Raw genomic sequence first — 21,712 nt, forward strand, 5'->3', positions numbered from 1 at the left:
CTGAGTCAATGGGCACAAACTGAAACACTGTAGGTTTGATCTGAACATCAGGAAACAGTTTTACTGCGAGGGTGACTGAGCACTGGCACAGGTTGCCCAGAGAGGTTGTGGAGTCACCCTTCTTGTGGGTATTCAAAAGCTTCCTGGACAGTCATGGGCAACTGGTTCTAGGTGGTCCTGCTTGAGCAGGGGGAAGACCAGATGGTTTCTAGAGGTCCCTTCCAACCCCAACCATGCTGTAATTCCATGATTCTGTGACCTGTAAAAAGTTAAAAAAATTTTAGCCAGCAAAGTGTTCAAATTAAATAAAACTCTATGGTGTATCTGCATTCCTCCTAGAAATGTACCTACTTTTCATGATAAAAATTGTTTAAGTTGAAATTAGCTCTTAACAGAATATTTTCTTTATAGTAGTAATAATTACTGAAATATAATCCTAAAATTATTTATAATGATTATACTGCATGCAAAAGAACAAGATATAATCAATCAAAAGTGTAGCTACTTTTGTTTATTTATTTAAAAGAACATTTGGGAAAATTACAGTATAAATTAAAAGCTTAATTTTTAAAAGTTGCTAAGATAATTATATTAATGTCCTCATATGATTTTGACTAGACTATAAAATATGCTTATTTATTTTTCTTGACTCTATGGCTTTCCTTTTTGATATCAGCATATCATGAAGGTGCAGCAGAAAAGTCCGCATTTCTGTAAATGTTCTGGATGTTTGTTAAGATAGAGATTATTACTGAGCATTTTCTTTTTAGGTCCCTAAGCTGCAGATGCTGTTTTTATTGTAACAACTCTTTCTCCATTTCTATTGCAATAATTACTGAAACATTAAAGCCTATATACCTGTATACGCATACACTTATCTCTCTATGTGAGTATATACTACATTATCCAGTGCTGTAGATGTGGGTTTGTTGGTGGTTTTTTTGTTGGGTTTTTTTTATATGCTCACCCTACATAATTCTATTGTGTTTTCTTGTAAAATGCCTTGAGTTAAAGTAGGCATATGAATGCAGTTTGAAGCTACCAGAATATATGATAGTAGCTAGTATATAATTACTATAATGTGATATATAAATATACCCTGGGTTCTCTTACCTAGAGATATGGAATATCTGGGTCTAAAACTTGGAATTTCAGACCTGCTGTGTTTTTTACACAAGTATAAAAACTAGGAAATCCCTGCATTTGTTGAAGCATATCCTTATTCTCCTTTCATTACACTGTTACCATAACCAAATTACTCTATAGATAATCCTCAGCTACTGGCTTGTTCTACATTCCCCAAAAGCTTAAAAATGCTCATAGGCTTCTCCCTTTATAGATGCACTTAAGAACCTACAGTACATGAATAAAATCATATTACATAATTCCAGTATATGTGTGTGTTTGCTAGCTGGGGAAACTCAACTGCTATCTGTTCTCCGAGGAAATAATTGTTGAGAAGCGAGCAAGTGGGATCTCTTAGTTTTTTTTAACCAATGCATTCAGGTGCATGTTAAAGGCAGAACTATCATGCTCTTTTGCAGCAGTTCATTGATACAGAACTTTAAAGTTAAGATTTCTATTCAAATAAAACCTCTGCTTTTCTCACACTGATCGATAATGAAGTTACAAAAAGCACTCTCAGAGAAGCCAATGTCATAGCAGAAAAGCTAAATATTTTTTTTATATAACTGTTCACTTCAGAGAAGTTTGAGAGTTTAATACAATAGAAGTCTTCATAGGGGAGAAATATGAAGAATGATCTCGTGTTGAATTATTGTTAGAAGAAAATGATCCATCAGGAGAAATAAGCAGCAAGGATTAGATTCTCTTTATGCATGAACTCTGAAGAAGCTTAATATGAAATTGCCACCGTGGTTACTATGGAGCATAACCTCACATTTAAATTAGTCCTGCTACCACAGGAAAGGCAGATGGTAAATGCAGTGTCATTTTCACAAAGGTCTTTAGAAGAAATCTGTAGGAATGCAGGCACTGGTTTGAGTGCTTTTGACTTCTGTACCAAGCAAAGCAGTCAGAACTATAATAAAAAAAAAAGAACTAAGTGAATGTATGATACTACAATGAAGAATCAATATAGTTTTTGTAGAATAAAGTCATGCCTTACAAATTTTGAGGAGGTCTTTAGTGATGTCAATGAACTTGTCAGAAAGGTTCATAACAATATATATGGGCTTCCAAAAAGCTTTTAACAGACTTTTTTAGGAAAGTGAAGTCCTGTCATAGATAAAGAGTTAACTGAAAAACTTGAAATAAATGTAGGAAAAATGATCAATTCTTGTAATGGATGTAGGGTATAACGATAGAATCCCACAGGCGTTTGTATTGGACCTGTACTGCTCGTTGCATTCTTGAATTGTCCAGATCAGGTGTGAGAAATGACTGATAGTGCTGGATGATGATACATAATTGTTCAGGCTACTCAAAAGTATCACAGCCTGTGATTATCTGAGAAATAATACCATGAGTCTGACTGAATGAGAAATAAATTTATAAATATAATAAATGTAATGTTCATAAATAAAAGCAAGTGTACAAGGAGAAATGTAGTCCTAACTGAAGATATACTGCAGTGGACTCAAAACTAGCAACTACCTTATAGGTATCCCATTCCCATGATATCAAGTCCTTCTGAAAACATCATTCAGCAATGCTGTAAGATGTAAACTAAATATTCACATTTACTAGAGAAGGAATAGAAATCAAGAACCATTCACATCCGAAAGACTGGTGTATAGTTGTATTCAGACTATCCAAGAAAAAAGGTAGCAGAAGAAGGAATGAAGGGAAGGACAAGAAAGATGATCAAACGAAGATTTTTGCTAGGCAAACCATCATAAAAAATAACATTGCTACACACACACACACATATATATGTAAAAAATATAATGATAAAAAGCCAATACAGCTTATACAGTATATACAGGACATTTATTTTGGACTAGAATTTTTTGTTATGGAAAACAGAAAAATAGGAGGAACAGAAGGAAGGTAGGTAAAGTAATTAATGGTATAGACAAAAAATTGTATACAAGTTGGTTACAATTTTTCATGTCAGAGATGTAAAGAGCACTTAATCTCTTAAAAATTTTAAATAAATAAAAATTAATATATTTTTCACATAAAGCACACTTGCATCTCATTGTGGTAGGATGGCTTTTATGACAAGAATCAACAATTAAAGACAATACTATATTATGTCACGGAACTCATGGATAACTTTTAAAGCACAGCCCTACAGACACAAACTGTAGTTCGCAGATTGCCGCAGACTAAAAGGACATGCAAGTAGTAATAGCACCCAATACTTGTCCTGTTTTTCAGTTTAAAACCAGACAGCCAAGGGGTGTTATTTGCTTTTGTGTGTCCAGGGAACACCCAAGAATTTGCAGTTCCAGCAGGAATGGATGTATATGTTCTTAATTGGTTAACTTTTTTTTTTTTTTTTTCCTGACTGCTATTGATTTTTTTGTAAAAATATTAGTGGTCCAGTATCTGACAAGACAGGAAATTCTGGGGACTGTTATATGTTGAATGAGATCATGCAGTCACCCACTGGTTTACATTGAATGTGCATTCAACAGAGAATCATTTTGTTTTGCGTATCAAGGTGACCTTGTCTGTCAAACTGCAGGACTAAATGGGAGAGATGATATGGTGGAGCACTGACTAGCTATAATTATGAACTACAACAGGATGTATTAAGGGAATAGAAGACTTCTTGTCCTTGCTATATTCCTCACTGAGGCACTGAGTCATAGAGAATCCTTTCCCTTGAGCAAAGCTTATCTCTACTGTTATTGCACTCACATCAAAATCTAGGGTTTCACTTTGTAAATCAGAATTATAAAAGGAAAGGAATAAGTTTTCAGTGCATTTGTGTGAAGTAGTCAGCATCTTGTTTGTACGTTCTTTATTACACTTATGCTGTTGGCCTTGTTTATCATGCACTGTTACTTCAATTGCATATAACTCTATATAATATATGGAATGCCATATCCATATAAAAATTAACTAAATATGTTAGGCTGACCTAGAGAGTTATAGCTTAACTCAAAACTGTGTTCTGATACTTAGCTGCATATTCTAAATTTCCTGTTTACAGTACATTTTAACATATGAAAAGACATGTAGGAAAAGAAACAGTTCCATTCGATACAAATATTTCTATAAATGTCTCACCAGAAAAGAATCCAATCCTACCATTAAAATAACTAACAAAAGGTCTAATAAAAGATAATGCTACACAACTTAAAAGGAAGTTGAGACGAAAGTATGAGTATCGCTGAAATATTTATGTTGGATTTAAAATTTGCATACTTTGAACTACTAATGCCATATTAATGAACTACATCATTGAAACAAAATACTAATGGCAAAATAGTAATAGAAAAAAGGCAGTGAAGGAAACAAAATTGACAAAATTAAACTGCTTCAAAAATGCAAGCCAAAAATTATAAGGAAGTAATCTTGCATACAGAAAGCCAGGTCTGCATTTATTTCTGTGCCTGCTCCTAATCTGTCAAAATCTCATTCTTATTTTCCATTGATAGTGATTGTAGAAGGAGCAAGGAAGTTAAGAGCTGAAGGTGTGAGGATTTTTATTCTGCACATCTTTATTTCTAACCCTGAATAGACACTTGACATGATGGCAGATCTGAACTTTACACAAACCAAGTGACTGCCAGGGACTGAAAGACACAATGTGATCAACGTTTGAAAGATCTTTCAAAGCCAGATTTAGGGTCATTCAAGTTAAAGGAAGCATATATCACTCTCCAATGTGATTAAGACTCTCAGTTCAAATAAAACTGAGTTTTAGAAAAGAACTGCATAAACTCTGTATTATTTTGTACCTGATGATCTCAAGGACTCTTTTGAAGTTGTCTAAAAAACGTTCCTTGCTGCATACAGTACAAAAAGAACATTGAATTCTAAAATTCTTCAACTCTTCATCAGCTGGAGAGCAAAATCACTTCCTCAGTTTCTGTCTATATGTCTCCCAGGGAAATACTAAAATTCTGGATTACACCAAGGAAATTTTTTTAGCGCTATGTTTCACACAGGATAGGTGGGACTTGACCTTAATGTTGTGTGCTATCAAAACAATGAAACTGGCTCCTTGTCAGAAACACAAGAAGAAGCATACACTGTAATAAAGAAAAGTTGTCTTCGCAGAGAATTTACAACTGTACCCTGAAGACGACTTCCATCCACACTCCTCCATCTCCCTTCCTTTAACAGATCATATCAGCCATCTGATCACTTGATTTGCAAGACCACATTATTCATACATAAAGCCTTCTGGAATCCATGTTCTAAGTGGTCCTCTGACCAATGTTCAGTAAAAATTGTTTCTCTGAGCAGGCTATAATTTATGTTGGGTGAGGTAGCACTCTTCAGCTTTTGGGGTTATATAAAAGACAGATCAGGGCTGACCAACACGGGATAAAGTAAGGGAGAAGGGTGAAAAGGAGCACAAGGCTGACTGTACCCTAGTAGTTAAAATGTTTATAGGGATTTGTGATTTCTGTACTCTGCTCCTAGAACAACTGCTTTATTATTTAAATTGAAGAGCATGTGTGTGAAATCCAGAAACTGTGTTGAAAATCTGAGCTGGTACCCAGGACTCATTCATAATCTATAGGTCTTCAGTCCTTTGCTTGATAAATTTTTGAGAGTTCTTCCATATAGTGGCACAGTTTTACCAAGAGGAATAATGTCTGACTGTTTTAATGTTTACATTCTTTATTGGTTCTAGCTTTGTAGCAATGATATGTTTCTTGTTCCTTTTATCTTCTTACTGGGTTTGAATCACTACTCTGCCTCTCTAATCTAAGACTGTAGCTTTTGGTAATGCAGCAGTTCCATTACCAACAACTATAATTGGAATTATGTCTCTATCTTTTTAATGGTGTTGTTTTTCTTTCCTGATACTCCTGCAAATCAATATTAATGTGAATATTTAAAACTACAAAATCTGCACTTAGTCTATTTGAAGTATTAGGTGAAGCTTGCAAAGCTGTTTTTTTATTCAGTTTCTCCTCCCAACCTAGTCAAGTTGAAACCATAGAAAAGTGTCAGGTTTGTGATTTATTCTCAAAGCTTTTAGCTTTAATAGCCCGGTGCTGTATGTTAAATTATAGTTTTTGGTAAAGTAGTGAACATATATGCTCCTGATGTGCACAGGAAATAAATGCACTCTTTGAGTGAATGGCAGATTCTTAGAATAAGAGAAGGGATGAAACCTGGAAAATACATTTGACAGGTACTTTTGCTTTCCCCCCTGCCTTTAATGTTGCTCTTTTGGTTTTGGTTTGTTTGGTTTTGGGTTGTTTTCTTTTTTGGGGGGAGACAAAAGGAGTCTAAGGCTTTAAAAAGTAAACTCTGCTTCTTCTGAAGCCTCTTTTTCATCTTTCTGTTGCCTTTTGCTGTCTCCAGGAAATAAATTAATCGTTTAAACATACAGGTGAGAAAATACTGAAATAGATTTCAAAAGCAAACAGTTTGTTATTTGAAAGGAATCCTGTCCAGCAAATTTCTCTGGGCAAGCTATCTTTTACATGTGTAGTGTCATGTCTGTTTGATTTAGTGATGCAGAGGTTGCCACAGGAAATGTTATGATCTGAGAAATACTTCTCTTATCTGAGAAAGATCTTTGGGTTTTGGAGGACATTTGTACTATGCTTATTTAAGCAGCACTCACCATTAATATCTTTGAGTCTGTCTTCACAGATGTTTTACCCACCTCAGTGTTATTTATTATTTATTTGTGAAATAAATAATAAGCAAAGGTTTCCCTAAAAATTGTGGGATTTAGTACACAATTAATCCAAAAGAAATCCAAATTCCTTCTCAGAAGATGATAGGACCAGTTCTTTAAACATTATGTGCACTATGTTCAACCAGGTGTTTACTTCCCTTAGTCTGAAGGGTATGGTTTATGGGCAATGCTGACCACAGACAAAATCTTTAAGGACCCAGACCTCATTTAAGAGCGAGAACGAAAAAGAAAGTACTGTGCCATGGCTTACGATCTGAGGCTGAAGTTTTTGGCTATAGCTAAGATAGCTGTCATTACTGTGCCCCTTCTAAGTGACTTGGTTCTTTTGCACTTGGTATGGTGATTATGTTACAGCATGATGAGGAGACTTAAGGAGCTAACTGAGTTGATTTTTTTTTTTTCAAGCTTCATCCCTTCATCAAACAGTCAGAAGATCACTGGAACTTGCACAAAGGGGAGCAGCAGGAGTCTATAGCCAAGAGCGAGAGACAGGCAGCCAATTTCAGCAGTAGGTCTATCTGTCAGATCAGCTTAGTTGTGACATGAGTTTGTACCTGAAGTACTGAAGGCATTCAAAGTACTGAAAATCTTGATATACAGTGTGACAAGGCAGATCTCAAGAGAAGGATCCAATGACACATCTCAAGTGACTTTGACGAGCTCCTAAGGAACATCTGGGACATGTTTTAGAGTACTAACAAAGACTAATGTTAACTCAGACAAATTTATTTCCCAAGTATTCTCCTACACATAATAGAAAGAGAAAGAAGGGCAGAAGCTGTCCTCCAGAAGCACATTTGGAACAACTGCAGTAAATTTCTGACTGGACTTTTGCTCCATCAGTTGTTATTGATATGTATAATTAGCCTTATTTGGCTAATCTGGAATAAAGTGAAGACAACAAAGTGCTAATATTAGTAGTGGGCCCACAGAAAATTTTAAGCCATAGCAAGAGAAAAACAAGTACATAGAAACAAGCAACTCAGTTAAAAAATCAGGAGACTCAAGGCTAAAAAAAAAAGGACATTAACAGGGAAAAACAGGATTTGCAGAAAGGATATTGAAGGGAAGCTTTAAACCAAAGGAGAATGAGAAAGATTCTGGACATCTAGGAGCTATTGATCAAAACTTGTTTCAAAGATATGAATGACCTCATGTGTCAAAATGACTGTAGGATTTCTTGGTTTTTCTGACATCTCTACAAAGTTGTTTTGTAAACAAAACCAGCCATGCTCGCACACTTTTGTGCTCCATGATGCATTCACCATATGCCTTGGAAGATGTAACCTGTACCTGTCTCCTCAGGACTAGTACTTTCTCTGAGCATTTGGGGGGACACTCAGGAAGACTGCAGATGTTTGAGAAATGTCATTAATACAGTGTCCCAACTTGCTAATCTCAATAAAACAAGGATATTTGAGTTTCTGTGCTATATAAGTTTGGGGAAGTATTCTGTAAGGGAAACTCAAGCACATCTATGACACTTCTCTTGCCCCTAGTGCCTGGTAACACAGTTTATAACTCAGCAGAGCAGTACAAAGGGAGCTAATTCAGGCCATATTAAATCTCCTGCTTATTTGCTTTCTCCACATGATTGCAATGACAGGATATGACAGAAGATGCCTTGGCCTCCTCTCCTTCATTCATAATCTCCTAAATGATGGACATACACAGTGCAATGGAGACAGCCAGGGCATATCCATGGAGAACAGACTTTCCTATTGACCTTTGAGATTAGCTGCAGGAAGCATAATCTAGGTCTCAGATTTTATTTAGTAAAGATATTTTTTAGGAATTTCAATTAGTACAAATGCTACTTTTCCTTTGATTTCAAAGAGCATGTTATATTACCAAACTGTAATTGAAAGTATACAGTTTACATTTAGAGTCTTTTCTATTCCCCCCTGTCTTATTGACAGCCTGTTTTCTATTAGAGTCTTAAGTACATCATTGCATTTAACTGCTGCTGTTTGTTACAGATAGTGGGGTCCAGAAAGAATAGTAGTATACAGGTAGAAGCTGATAAAGTATATAATTAACTTACTTTCTGAAACTCAAAGGATGGTAAACTTGCTTTCTGTTTTCTTAGAGGATGTAAAATACATTTCATCTTATTTCAACATTTTAATAACAGTGCTATCACTTCTATTTTTATTTATCAATGTATCACAAAGTGGCAAGATTTTTAAAGTTGCGGGTTGTGCAAAACGTATCCAAAAAGTACAATGATAACAAATAAAGCTCTGCTTCCCTAGAAGTCTATGAAAGCTCTGTATTTATTTGTCCAGGTAAAATTAAATAATAATGGACGGCAATCCTTCAGTTTGTAAAACCCTAAATATTTTCAACTATTCTGTAGGGGGCAGCAGACTCTTAAATTAATATTTAAGTTGGGAGGTAGGGGCAACAAAAACATTCAATTGCCTGCTTTTCACTGTATGTGGTAGGTAGGTAAGTACCTGAATTGCTACATAATTAGTAACATTCCCTACTTATTATTCTTTACATTAACAAACACAGGTTGTATGCATTTCTTTTTATCTAATCTCTTATTTTATATACAGGACTACTGAAGCTGAATAAAACCAGTGAGATAAAATTAACACACAAATTGTTTTTTCCTCCCTTTGGGCAGAAAAATTGCAATTTACAAAGAAAATGCAATTATATATATTTATGAAACTAAAAAATTCAAACAACATCAGTGGGGTTTTGTATATTTGTGAGGTAGCAAAAGTAATACCACGTTAGACTATTTGATTAATTATTAACATTTTCACTTCATCCCAATGGGGAACTTATTCTGTAAATAGAACATTTTGCTACTTGTTATTGTCTATAATTAATTTTTAAGTGGCAAGCTACAGCATGAGTAAAAGAAATTTAGTTTTTAATTAACCAATAACATAGATCAGTTCTACTTTTTCTGTCATGAAAATAGTGAAATTAAAGGTATAATACAAGGACATGTTCTTCATTCCCCCAGCCTGCACAGTAAGGTTTTGGTAGAAAGAAATTAAGAAAGAAATGGGGATAAATTATCTTCCTTATTATTCTGTGGGGAGAATCAACTCTGATCATAGTTTTAAATTATATGACTTTTACGTAAAGGGCAACATTTTTCATTTAACAGGACATCTGTATCAGCCCTATTTAATCATATAACCTGAAAAATGCAGAATACATTATCTTTCACTCTTACAGCAGTGGGTCTTTAACAAAATATTTTGATTTTGTAGCTGAAGATAATTAGGTGTAAGCAGCATGCACAGTTCATAACCTTCTTTTTTAGTCCTAATACACTGCTTTTCAGAGCTTTTTTTCCATATAATATATTAGACTCTCATTGTTTGATTTTTCTGGGTTTTATTTGTTCATTTCTGCATCACTTAAGATAATGAGAGACTTCTGAAAATCCTAATAAGAAGTTGATAAAATTATAAAAACTGCCACAATTTAAAAACAGCAACAGCAGCAGCAATAACAAACTTCTGCACAATAAAATATCATCAGGGTGACACAGTACAGCTACAAGGCAATTTGCTGACACTTTAAAAAATGTATGAATTGGTGCATTATGATGGAGATTTCAGCACTGCAACATAGCACAAATATCACACTTAATCATAAATTAAAAAAAAATATTTAAGTACTGAACTACCTATAAAATGTCAAACAATGCTGAGCATGCAGTGGGATAAATGCTTATATCTCAATTTATGGATCTGACACTGATACAACTGCTAAGCTGCCTTCCTTCACTTATTGTAATATGAAATTATTTCATTGAAGCCAAATAGCTTTTTTTTTTCTCACACTGCTGAGGTTTAAAACGAAACAATAAGCGGCCTTGCATTGCGGTCATTTTATAGTCCAAGGCAGTAATAGAAAACTTCAGAATATTTGTAGATACTGTTAGCATAATCATCACAGCAGATTTTAGTTCGCCTCACAGAACAGATATTTATCCAGCTAGAAATGAACTTTGAAAGGAATGAATAGAATGAAACAATTTCCATAGAGCAAAGATAACATTTTTCTCCTCCGTATCTTGCATTAGATTAGGCAGACATAGCCACTGCAGGCCCAACTGTGTTTTTGGTGGGTGTTTGGTGTAGGCAGAGTGGAGTACTGGGTCCCTGGACCCTACTATTTATTAACAAGAACAGATACAAATTCTTATCCTGGTTCCTAAAAAGTGACATTCCCTGAACTCTCTGTCAAATTAATATAAGTACCTTGTTCAAGGACAAATCTGTCTTAGAAAAACTTAGCATTTTAAAGTATTACCAAGCTTTCCAGTACAGAAAAATCTGAATTTTATTTAAATTATTGCATTAGGTACCCAGACATGCTTTTGAAAAAGAAAGAAGTGCTGTTTATTTACGTGGAGCATAAATGTTTCCATTCAGAATTTAAAATCAAGGTAAATATACATATGGGACAAATGGGACTTTTATAATCTCTAAAATTATTTCTTTTTTTATATACCCCTCCAAGTAGATCTTAGAGATGGGTGAAGGGCTGGACACCCTATTTCAAAAAACTTGAAGACTGGGTAGAAAAATGGTGATGATGATGTTGCTACTGTCAGCTTTTTTATTTTGGACTTGAAAGTTTCTTTTATTTGGTATGTAAATCCTGTAAAAATGTGATGTAAAAAATAAGTTCTGCAGTTTGTAGATTTTAAAGACTGAAATGGTCATCATCACTAATATTCTGCTAAACACATTTGATAATCATATTAGCAGATAGGTTTTATAATAGATTGGCCTTCCCTACTTAAGAACTTAATTTCTTTCTGCTGTGCACACAGGAAGACAATCTTTCGCCTCTGGAGAGAATGCATGCATACTCTAATGTAAAAGAAACACACTAAAGGTTCTTCTGGTCACCAAACTTCCTCACCTTCTAACAATCATGTACTAGCATTTATGTATGCCTGCTAGCCCCAAGGCTCACTCTACCTACCTCAGAAAGCCATGGGCAAGGAGGAACTCTACAAATTGGTCATATGCATGAGACACTTTGACTATGTTAAGGGCTTCTTCACTCTGCTGTGGGATAGCACTGGGCTAATCATCAAAATTCCTAAGTCCAGCCTTACCTTCCTCATTACTACACTTTCATAGGAAGGCAAAGACACTAGGCTTCACCACCTCTTGCACCACCTAGCATGATCATGGGAGCCCCGTGGACATCAGGAGCTCTGTTCTGGCTGTATGTGGTTTTGGTAAGTCTAAAGCCTAACTACAACTTTTGAGTAATGATCTCTTATGAAGGGCAAGGATCCTTTCAGCCATTACTTATGGAAATGGTAAATTGTACATAGTAACATATCATATTGTTCTACCTTTTTACAACACCCAAGTGTGCCAACAAGACTATTAGGAGTCTACGTACTCTATACTTGCATTAGGCAGTGAGTAGGACTCCTGCAAAGATCTACTATTAAGTATCTTTATCGTTTCATTGTTTTCACACCCTGCATGCATTTAACATTTTCTATCAGATTTCAGTCACAAATAATCTGAATTATATTTCTGAGCACTTTACATTCACATTTTATGAACAATAATAATAATAAACTGTTCTTCAAACACAAGATCAGTTATCCCAAGTCAAACATATCAACAGACTATTTCCAATGCTAGCCAATAGTAAAAGAGTGGTAGAAGAAGAGCTAGCCTCAAAGGGTGTGCATCAGCCAAAAGCATTTGAAGGTTTTCACATAACTTTTGGTTTATAAAAATTGCCTGCAAACAGTTCAGGGAATATAGCCAGCCCAGCATGATTAATCATACTCAATATTGCCAATACACAAGATTAAAAGATTACACTTCTACTAATAGTCTTTCTGGTTTTCATCTGTTTCTTGAGAAGATTTGTATCTCTCTCCTTTGTGTAGCAGTAAAAGATAAAGATGTATCTCTATGACTTTTACTTTTCTGAAGCCAGTGTATTTGCAGCACAAGGTCTATTGACCTTAAGATCATTAAATATCTCTTTCTTTTCTTGTGCTGTGCTCCAGGAAATGAGTCAAATGCTCTAACCTCACCATGTGTCCCTGGTTAGCTGCTCTTGTACTTCAAGCTAAGGACATGCTTATCTGCCTCACTGCATCAGGGGTAAAATGCTTAGCTCTAAGCCACTGCTGACATCTTTCGTATGTAACACAGCACTGAAACACACAGCATCATGTTGGACTGGACCTCCCTTCAGACTGTCAAAACAAATAAGCAAGAACATTTCATTAAAATTATTTTTTCATTGTCCATGGGTATAATCCTTCATTTCATATACAGTTATACAGTATTTTATATACAATATTCTTTCTGATATAACACTGAGGGACTTAAACATCTGTTTCCACAGATATTATGGACAGTTAAAAAAAATGTGCCAAGATATTTGGGAAAAGCAAACACAAAGCATAAAAATTTATGGAAAGTTAACAAAGCAAACTTATATCAGGTTTATAAAATTATTATTCATCCATCTTGAGAGCACATACAAGGTATTAGAGAATTCTTCCAGTTGGGTTTTAAAATTAAATCATTAGAAAGTTTGTGTGCATAAGGATCTGGAAATGTCAACAATAACACAGGATAAGGCACGTAGCAGTGACTTCAGAACAAACCTACATGAACCTCACTAGAAGTATCTTTCTGCTTCTGGAATAAAATATAGTTTAATAAAGTATTCAAAGATTCTTACTACATCCAACTCTCATTTAATATCTTCCTTTTCAATGCATACTGAAGGATCATAAAGTCATAGAAATTTAAGCCTGCAAGACAAGACTAAAAGTAAGCCAGCATGTTGATGTGGTGGGATAGGACATTGTTGTTATTCTATCCTTTTGTCAGCCTTTGAAGTTGTATTTGGGAGAAATGTAAATAAATGAAGAAAATGTTAAGGTAGAAATGGAAGCTCAGGTTGGGTTGCAATTACACAAACAGAAAATCCTTTACAACTAGAACCTGAGTTTTGAAACAATAAAATAGGGCTGGGGTGGTGGTGGGGCGGGGTGTGTGGGGTAACTGTCTACTGGCTTGACTCAACATCTGTAACTAGTCAGGGGGTAAGGAGAGCTATAAGTGCTGAAAAGGAGTATTTTTCCCCCTTACTCCCATATGAATTTATATTCAAAGAAGTAAGTACCTTATGCTTCTTCCCCCCACCCCCTGCATCTTTCACTTACTTAAAAAGGTTGCAAGGTGGTTCTCTACTGATCAAGTGTTCCCCTGCAGGTACATTTTTGCACAGGGGTTATTGTTACTATTACTGTTCTTGTGGTTGCCAAGGACTAAAATACAACAAAAGGAACACAAAAGAGACACATGGGTTTCATGAAAGCCATATTCAGGTCCCTTAAGAGCTATGATTTGAGCACTGCTGCCTTAGAGCATTGTTATCTGAGGCCATAGTTTTCTGCATGTTGTTAGAAGGCGAAAATATGCATTAAGCAGTGTTCTGCTTTGTATTTTCACTACAGTACCCAAATTCCTGAAATATAAATTCTTCACCTAGAAATAGAAACAAACATAAATAAAAACCAGTCACAGATATTTAATACTTTCTGAATTTTCTATTAACTTGTTTTATGTCAAGGAAGTACTTCATTGTGAATTTCTAACATTGGCTGGGAGGACTTGTTTCCTAAATAGGTAGAAAATGTACCAAAAGGGAGAAATATCTTTTGTTTAACCTGCACATGGAGTAAAATGTCAGCATAAGGACGTGTTCACAATGACATTTTCTTCCAGATTTCCAAAAGAATTTACTTCAAAACAATATATTGATGATTTTAGAAAGCAAGATGCTATATATGAATTTAAACTAATGTCCTTTTTAAACCACTGTCTTACCTCCCTGAGAAATGGCAGATATTGTGACTTTGACAGATGGCTTTTAGAGAAAGGAGAAAATTATTACACTATACTTATGTAAGTATATTTTACTTATCTTTACTTTGTATATCTCCCAGATGTATACATGACATTAACCTATGCATATATATAAATATATTTAAGAAGAATTTGTCTAATTTAACATGTGGGTATAAAATCAGCTTTGATGGTTCACAACAAGCATCCATCTGGCCTAACATTGTCTCCAGCACTGGTCAAAAGTGGAGGTATATGGTAGAATAGGAATACATTAAGGCTATATTGTGTTCTCTCTAAGCAGTTCTCCCAGTCTTTTTTCAGTTCAGGGATTTCCTGAGCCTCTGATGTTTATCTGCTAAATTTTAGTGAGTTTGTGTTCCAAGTATGTCTCCCATCGAATCTATATATTCTTGCATCCACAGAATAGTTCGGCAAGGGATTCCACAATTTTGTTAGCTGTTGAGTGAAGAACCATAGCAGTTGTTTTGAACCTGAAGTTAAAATTAAGCTATTAAATTCACTTTTTGGACACTAGTTCTGTTGAGAAGGACAGCAAAGGGTCAGTCTCAGTCTGTCTTCTTCAGGTCATTGATGATTTTATAGACCTCTATCATATCTCCTTTTTCCATTTCTTTTCCAGGCTTCATACAGGAGCAAATACATACCTTGCTGATTCTTGATGCCCTTAATTTCAAGTTATATACTGTTTTTCAGATGAGAGAACCAACACTCTAGACAGGGGTCAGGGAGTGAGCGAGCCATGAATTTGCCATCATGTTCTCTATTTGGTTCTCTGTATCTTTTCTAGTACTTCCCAATATTTTTAACTCTTCTGATTGCTACTGGGTACTACCTAGCCCATCCTATTTCCATAGAGCTGGCTGTAGTTAACACTAATACCTTATTTCTGAATGGAGACAATCACTTCAGAGTTCATCACATAGGTAAAAGAATTTAGTAATGATGCAAAAGATTTTTTTTCTCCATTTAGATCCTTACATTTATCCAATTTAATTTCACTCAGCATCTCACGTGTCAAATTTCTTGCTAAGTCTAGCTAGGTTTCTTCTGAAATTTTTCAACTTCATCTTGCCCTTATTACTTAACTTTTTTAGCATCAGCAAAATCCCCACATTGCTTGCCTTTTTTCTTTTCCCCCTAGTTTATTTAAGGACTGTGTTAGCACCAAGATTGTAGCCCAGATCTTCCCCAAACTCCATTGCTGAACTGACACCATGGCAAGACTGGCCATTATGACTACTATATTACTGAAATATTTTGTGTCTTTTAAACAGATATGCCAAGAACTACCTCTTTATGCCATGACTGCCAAGTTTCCAACCTTTGGTGAGGGATTTAGACAAAAGAGTGGAGTTCTAAGTAAACTATGTATGTTGCATCTTATGCTAAGGCAGAAAGAAAAGCTCTGAAATTATGCAAATATTCATCCTTCCAAAGACTTCTGTATTTGCTTGATACACTATACAGAATCAAACTACCAAAACTAGAAACAGTTTGAAGTCTTTCAAGACAGAGCTTTTGCTCACAAGAAAAGAATAAACTAACCAGGTAATTTTGTGAAAACTGTCATTACAGTATCAGGTTTTGTCCAAGTTTGATATTGCTATGGATGGCCTGAGTTTAAAGTTTATTTGAATTTGGTTTTGGATACATAACTAAAGTCTATAAATATATTTAATTGTATGAACAAGTGAAATCAGAATCAGTTCACAACTCTATCACTCAGACTTGAAATTCATATCTCTATTTGCTTATTATTCCGACATCAGACAGATTAATCCACAGCACATTATTTGTTTAACTGAAATAATATTTATTTTTTACTATCCAAGCCTAGGTTCTAATAGAGAAAAAAAAATTCATTTTAATGTAAAAACATGAAAAAAATCTTTGTAAATTGATCAAAAAGTTTGCTCAATTTTAGTTTATCATACTTAGTGTTCAGTTTTCTAATGCATTTGAGATGTGGTCCTGAAATCATATAGTACCACTTTCTTTTAATGGATCTGAAAAGCACAGCTCTTAAATTGTATGGAAGATGTTAGAGATGCATAGAGTCTGAGGACCCAAGGGAGATGATACAGGAATAAGAAATTTCATAAAACTCTTTAAAGTCCTTTTATACTTTAGGCCAGGTGGAATTATCCAAAGATCTGGTTTCTAGAATAAATAATGTTGATTGCTTTTTCTGAGAATTATTCTTTAATATTGTTTTATTACACTGAAAATGGCACGAGATGTTAGAAAATCAGAAACTTGACTTTACCAGACTTTAGGAAGAATAGCACTTACATTATATATTTATCTAACTTTATAATATCTGAATGGTTTCTGCAATCAAATGCAGTGGCACCTGACTTCTAAATTATCAGTATTTTTAACGCCTATGAAAGATTTATGAGAGATTAATTTTTCTCTGAACTGATACTTTTAAATCCTTTAAGGAAACTCAGTCTTGTCAGGTGTTAAATCTGCTTGACCATTCTCCAATATGGAAAGATTTCCCTTTCCAAATATTTGATCATGAATTATTCTTTCCACTACTACTAAACTTTCATACAAAGACAAATGATATAGTGCAGTCATACACCTGTCAATCAGCTCTCCTTTTGGTCTCTTTGCCTGAAACAAACTTTCTGTCAAAACATTTCTTTTTAAGCCAAAGTACTTAGCTCAACAAAGTATCAAGTTTAACCTGGCCCAACAATATACACTTGCACTCCAGAAAGGCAACCATATACTGGACTGCATCAAAAGTAGTATAACCAGCAGGTCAAGGGAGGTGATTCTCCCCCTCTACTCCACTCTGAGATACCACCTGGTGTACTCCATCATGCTCTGGGGCCTCCAATAGAACAAGGACATCGACCTGTTGGAGCGAGTCCAGAGGAAGGCCACAAAGATAATCAGAGAGGGGGCTGGAGTACCACTTCTATGGACACAGGCTGAGAGCTAGGGTTGTTCAGCCTAGAGAAAAGAAGGCTCTGGAGAGACATTACAGCAGCCTTCCAGTACCTAAAGGGTGCCTACAAGAAAGCTGGAGAGGGCCTTTTTACGAGGGCCTGTAGTGACAGAACAAGGGAGAATGGCTTTAAACTGAAAGAGAATGGATTGAGATTAGCTATTAGCAAGTTCTTTGCTGTGAGGGTGGTGAGACACTGGAACAGGTTACCCAGGGAACTTGTAGAAGCCCCATCCCTGGAGTTGTTCAAGGCCAGGCTGGATGTGACTTTGAGCAACCTGGTCTAGTTTTGCCCATGTCTTTGCCCCTGACAGAGTTGTTGGAACCAGACAATCTTTAAGGTCCCTTCCAACCCAAACCATTCTTTGATTCCATAATGATTTAGCAGATGCATTTTTTTTTTTCTTGTTTTGAGTCTTAGGCAGACCATTTGCTATAAAAAGTAATTGTTTCGTTTTGTTATTCGTGTTGATTCAAATTGTATTTCATTTTGTTTGTAATATAGGTATATGTGTATATGTGTACTTGTATATATATGTGTACTTTCTTCAACCTGAAGTAAAATTGTAGCAGCAAATATTTTTCAAGAAATCACAAAAATATGCAGTAAATGGGACTGTATCATAACCCTGTTGTATCTTCATAATGGAAATGTGCAGGTTTTGCTTGCTGCCTAGGCATTTTCATTGTTGTATTATCAAGTGGTAGCTCCAAAGTAACAAGAAGCATGCAAAAGAAGTGTCTCATAGAGCCAGAAGAATCTTTAATTCTTGCATAAGGTAGGCATTATTTAGTGGAAAAGTATTTCTGCAGAAGTGTCACAGGTGAAACCTTCTTGATAGTATCATTTAGGTAAGTGAAACATCTACATCTGTCCAGCATAAACTCATAAGGTGTTTATGGCTTGCACTAAAGAACACAAACCAAGCACAGGGAGTTGTTGGGGGAAGCTTCCTCAGAGCTCTGAACCACATCTGCCTTCCTTTAATGATCTGGGTATACACAGAAAGGAAACAAAGAACCACAGATGAATTCTTAATATCTTTACAGCCAAATAACATGCTTAGGACAGTAGAGCACAAGATGACAATGACCCAGGTAACGGTAGCTAATTGCCTTTTGTTCAGGGAGAAAATCAAAGAGATTGGTCATGATAAATGTGGCCATTGGCAGCTTATGCCAACCAGCTGAGTTAGGAATTAATAATTAGAGAAAGTGGTGGCCCTTTGGGGGAACACTTCCCCAAATGCCTGATTCCCTATGGATGGCTAAGCTTGAGGTAGACCCAACACACAGAGAGCCATCTGCCAGCTGGGCTGTGGTCCCCTTGCCCAGCTAGAGTGAGTGCCCTTCTTTGTGGTGGGGACACCACCCTTGTGGCTTCTTTGTCCATAAATATCTTGGTCAGTGTCTACATATGCTGGAGAGGGGAGGGTGCATGTCAGCGACTAAGCGCCTTTCTGGGGCCTGGGGATGCATCCTTCAGAGATTCCCCCTATGAGGGCTCACTCTGGGTAACAGGTTTGGTGACAGGCAGGGATGAGGCTTCTTTGTGGCTTTAGAGAAGAAGGGAGCATTGCAGGAATGTGTGTCATACCTGGCATGGACTTCTGTGGTAGACAGGAGTAAAGAGTCATTAGGGAAGGCCATTGCTGGGTATCAGTGGTCAGAGTACCTCCCTACATGACTTGAGGTCTTTCTTTCATAGCCAGTCCCCCTCTGCCCCACAGCACGCCCTGTTTTGCTCTCAGCCTCCCCCCTTGCACTGAGGCTCTGCACTTCATGGCAGACACAACAGTGGTGGCTAGTGAGTCCTCCTAAACACCCTACCCACCAGCACTGTGTGAGGGACAGACAAGCCTATCACTCAAGTCCATGGAGAGAGGTTGGTCCACATAACCTGTGGTTGTTCCTGTCCATGCCAGCAGAGCCTCCCACCTGTGGCTGCTGTCACATCATAACCCCCACCATTAATTTGCTACTGACAGTCCTGGTCCCTCCTCCTCTTTGCCCCCAGACTCCCCCATGACAATGTGCTGACTTGCATTATCATGGGGGAGTAATTCTTGCTCTGTGTCTCGGCTTCTTGCTCAAAAAGCAAAACCATTTCCACACCTGTAAGGGTTAATTTTCTCACTAAACTAGATGCCTATTTTTCAGATAAGTAGGATCAAGGTTTTCCAGGTAAAGGAAGCTCTGGAAACCAGGTTCCCTTCTTTCTGAATGTTACTAACCACTTGCTTTCCATAGTTTAATCAAAGAAACCAATCTCAGAGCGCCCTTGGGGAGACAGCTTACACAAGGTATGAAACCAGTTTAACATTTACATTTTCTTGGTAGATGCAGAGAAATTCTTCACTTTATGAGAAATGTGATTTTGATAACACTGTCTGTGGTATTGTTGGCTGACAAGCACCATACTAAGGTGGCTAGTCTTGGTCAGCATCATTTGTGAACACTTAATTAATGCAAGATACATGTAACTCAGGTAGTCATTCCAATTTTATCTCAATTTCTCATCTGTAAATATCCATTTTATGTCCTACAATGACATTTCGGGGGTTGGACTACATGACCTTTAAAAGCACTTTCCAATACAAATGATTCTATGATCCTATGTTTCTATGATTTGTATTACAATAATTAGGTAGTCTGATACCACAGCAGCAAGTGATCTACAAACACCTTAGACAGAAAACAGATACCTTGTTTAAAAAAATAAATAAAGTCTTTCCCCATGTTTATTATTTTCTGAACTTCAAAATCTATGAAAATAATTTTTTGCTTTTTTACTGATATTTTAGTAGTTACATGAACTGGATCTCTCCAGACCTCTGGGATTGTGAGAAAAACATGAAATGTGGTACCTAAATGGTGTTATTGTATTACTTCTTTTAATGTTGCAATAATACCTAGCCTTTTTGGTTTGTTTTTAGAGGGGTGTGTGGTGTGTATATTTGGTTTTGTGTTGGGTTTTTTTTTCTGATGCTGGGACATGAATATTACATATTCTTAAGTTACATAGATATGTATAGATGATGCGTTGACATAAAAGTAATTCTGAGTAACAGTCTCCAAAAGACCAAGTGGAAAGAATGGATAATCTTCACTAAATGTAACTGGCTACATCTGCACTCAGTTTACATGAAGACAAATAATGTAACATTGATAAATATCAACAGAACCTCTTGATTTTATTTCTTTTTAATAGCATGTGCAAATAACAAGCTGAACTTCCAAGCAAGTATAATATACAAGTCAGACATACTTTATTTAGTCTTCCTTGTGCTGAATCTTTCCCATTCCTTTGTGGATATTCCATTTATCAGCTCACTCTTGCTCTATTCAATTATCATCACACATAATTCAAGCTGCAAAAATGCTGTGAGATGTCTTCTTCAAATATTTGTTTCAATTTTTAATTGATTATCTTTTTTGCTGTGAACTGGGATTATATGAATATTTGATGAAGTTGCAAAAGGAATACTCTCCCATATAGTCACAGTTTGAAAGAATTTTAGTGCATATTTATAGGAAACATTTTTTTTAATTTATTAACATTAATATTTACCTTACACATCTGCTTTTTTATTATGTGGTCAAGTAATAGAGCCTTTTGATGTGATTTATGCATCCAGTTAAAGAAATTCAGCTTTTTATGCTGACTGATCATTAAAACTGTTAGCTAGATGAGCTACAAACAAAGCTCAATAATTTTATTATTAAATACAATAAAATACAGTTGTCCTTATGTTTAGAAAATTTCCCTTGAATTGTTTTACTTCATTTTAAGCTTATTGCTTCTTGCATTATCCATCACAGATACAGAAAACAGACCGATACCTTCCTCTTTGCAACAGTTTTTCATGTATTTGAAGAATGTCACATTGTGTCTCCAGAATCTTTTCTAAACTAAACAACAGAAATTCATGTAACCTTTTCTAATGCACATTTCTCTATATTTCTACTCATGTATGTATATAAATATACATATATTCATATATACACATACATTATAAATAATAGCAATAA

This window comes from Falco cherrug, chromosome 6, assembly GCF_023634085.1.
Source record: "Falco cherrug isolate bFalChe1 chromosome 6, bFalChe1.pri, whole genome shotgun sequence".
NCBI classification, from domain to species: Eukaryota; Metazoa; Chordata; class Aves; order Falconiformes; family Falconidae; genus Falco; species Falco cherrug.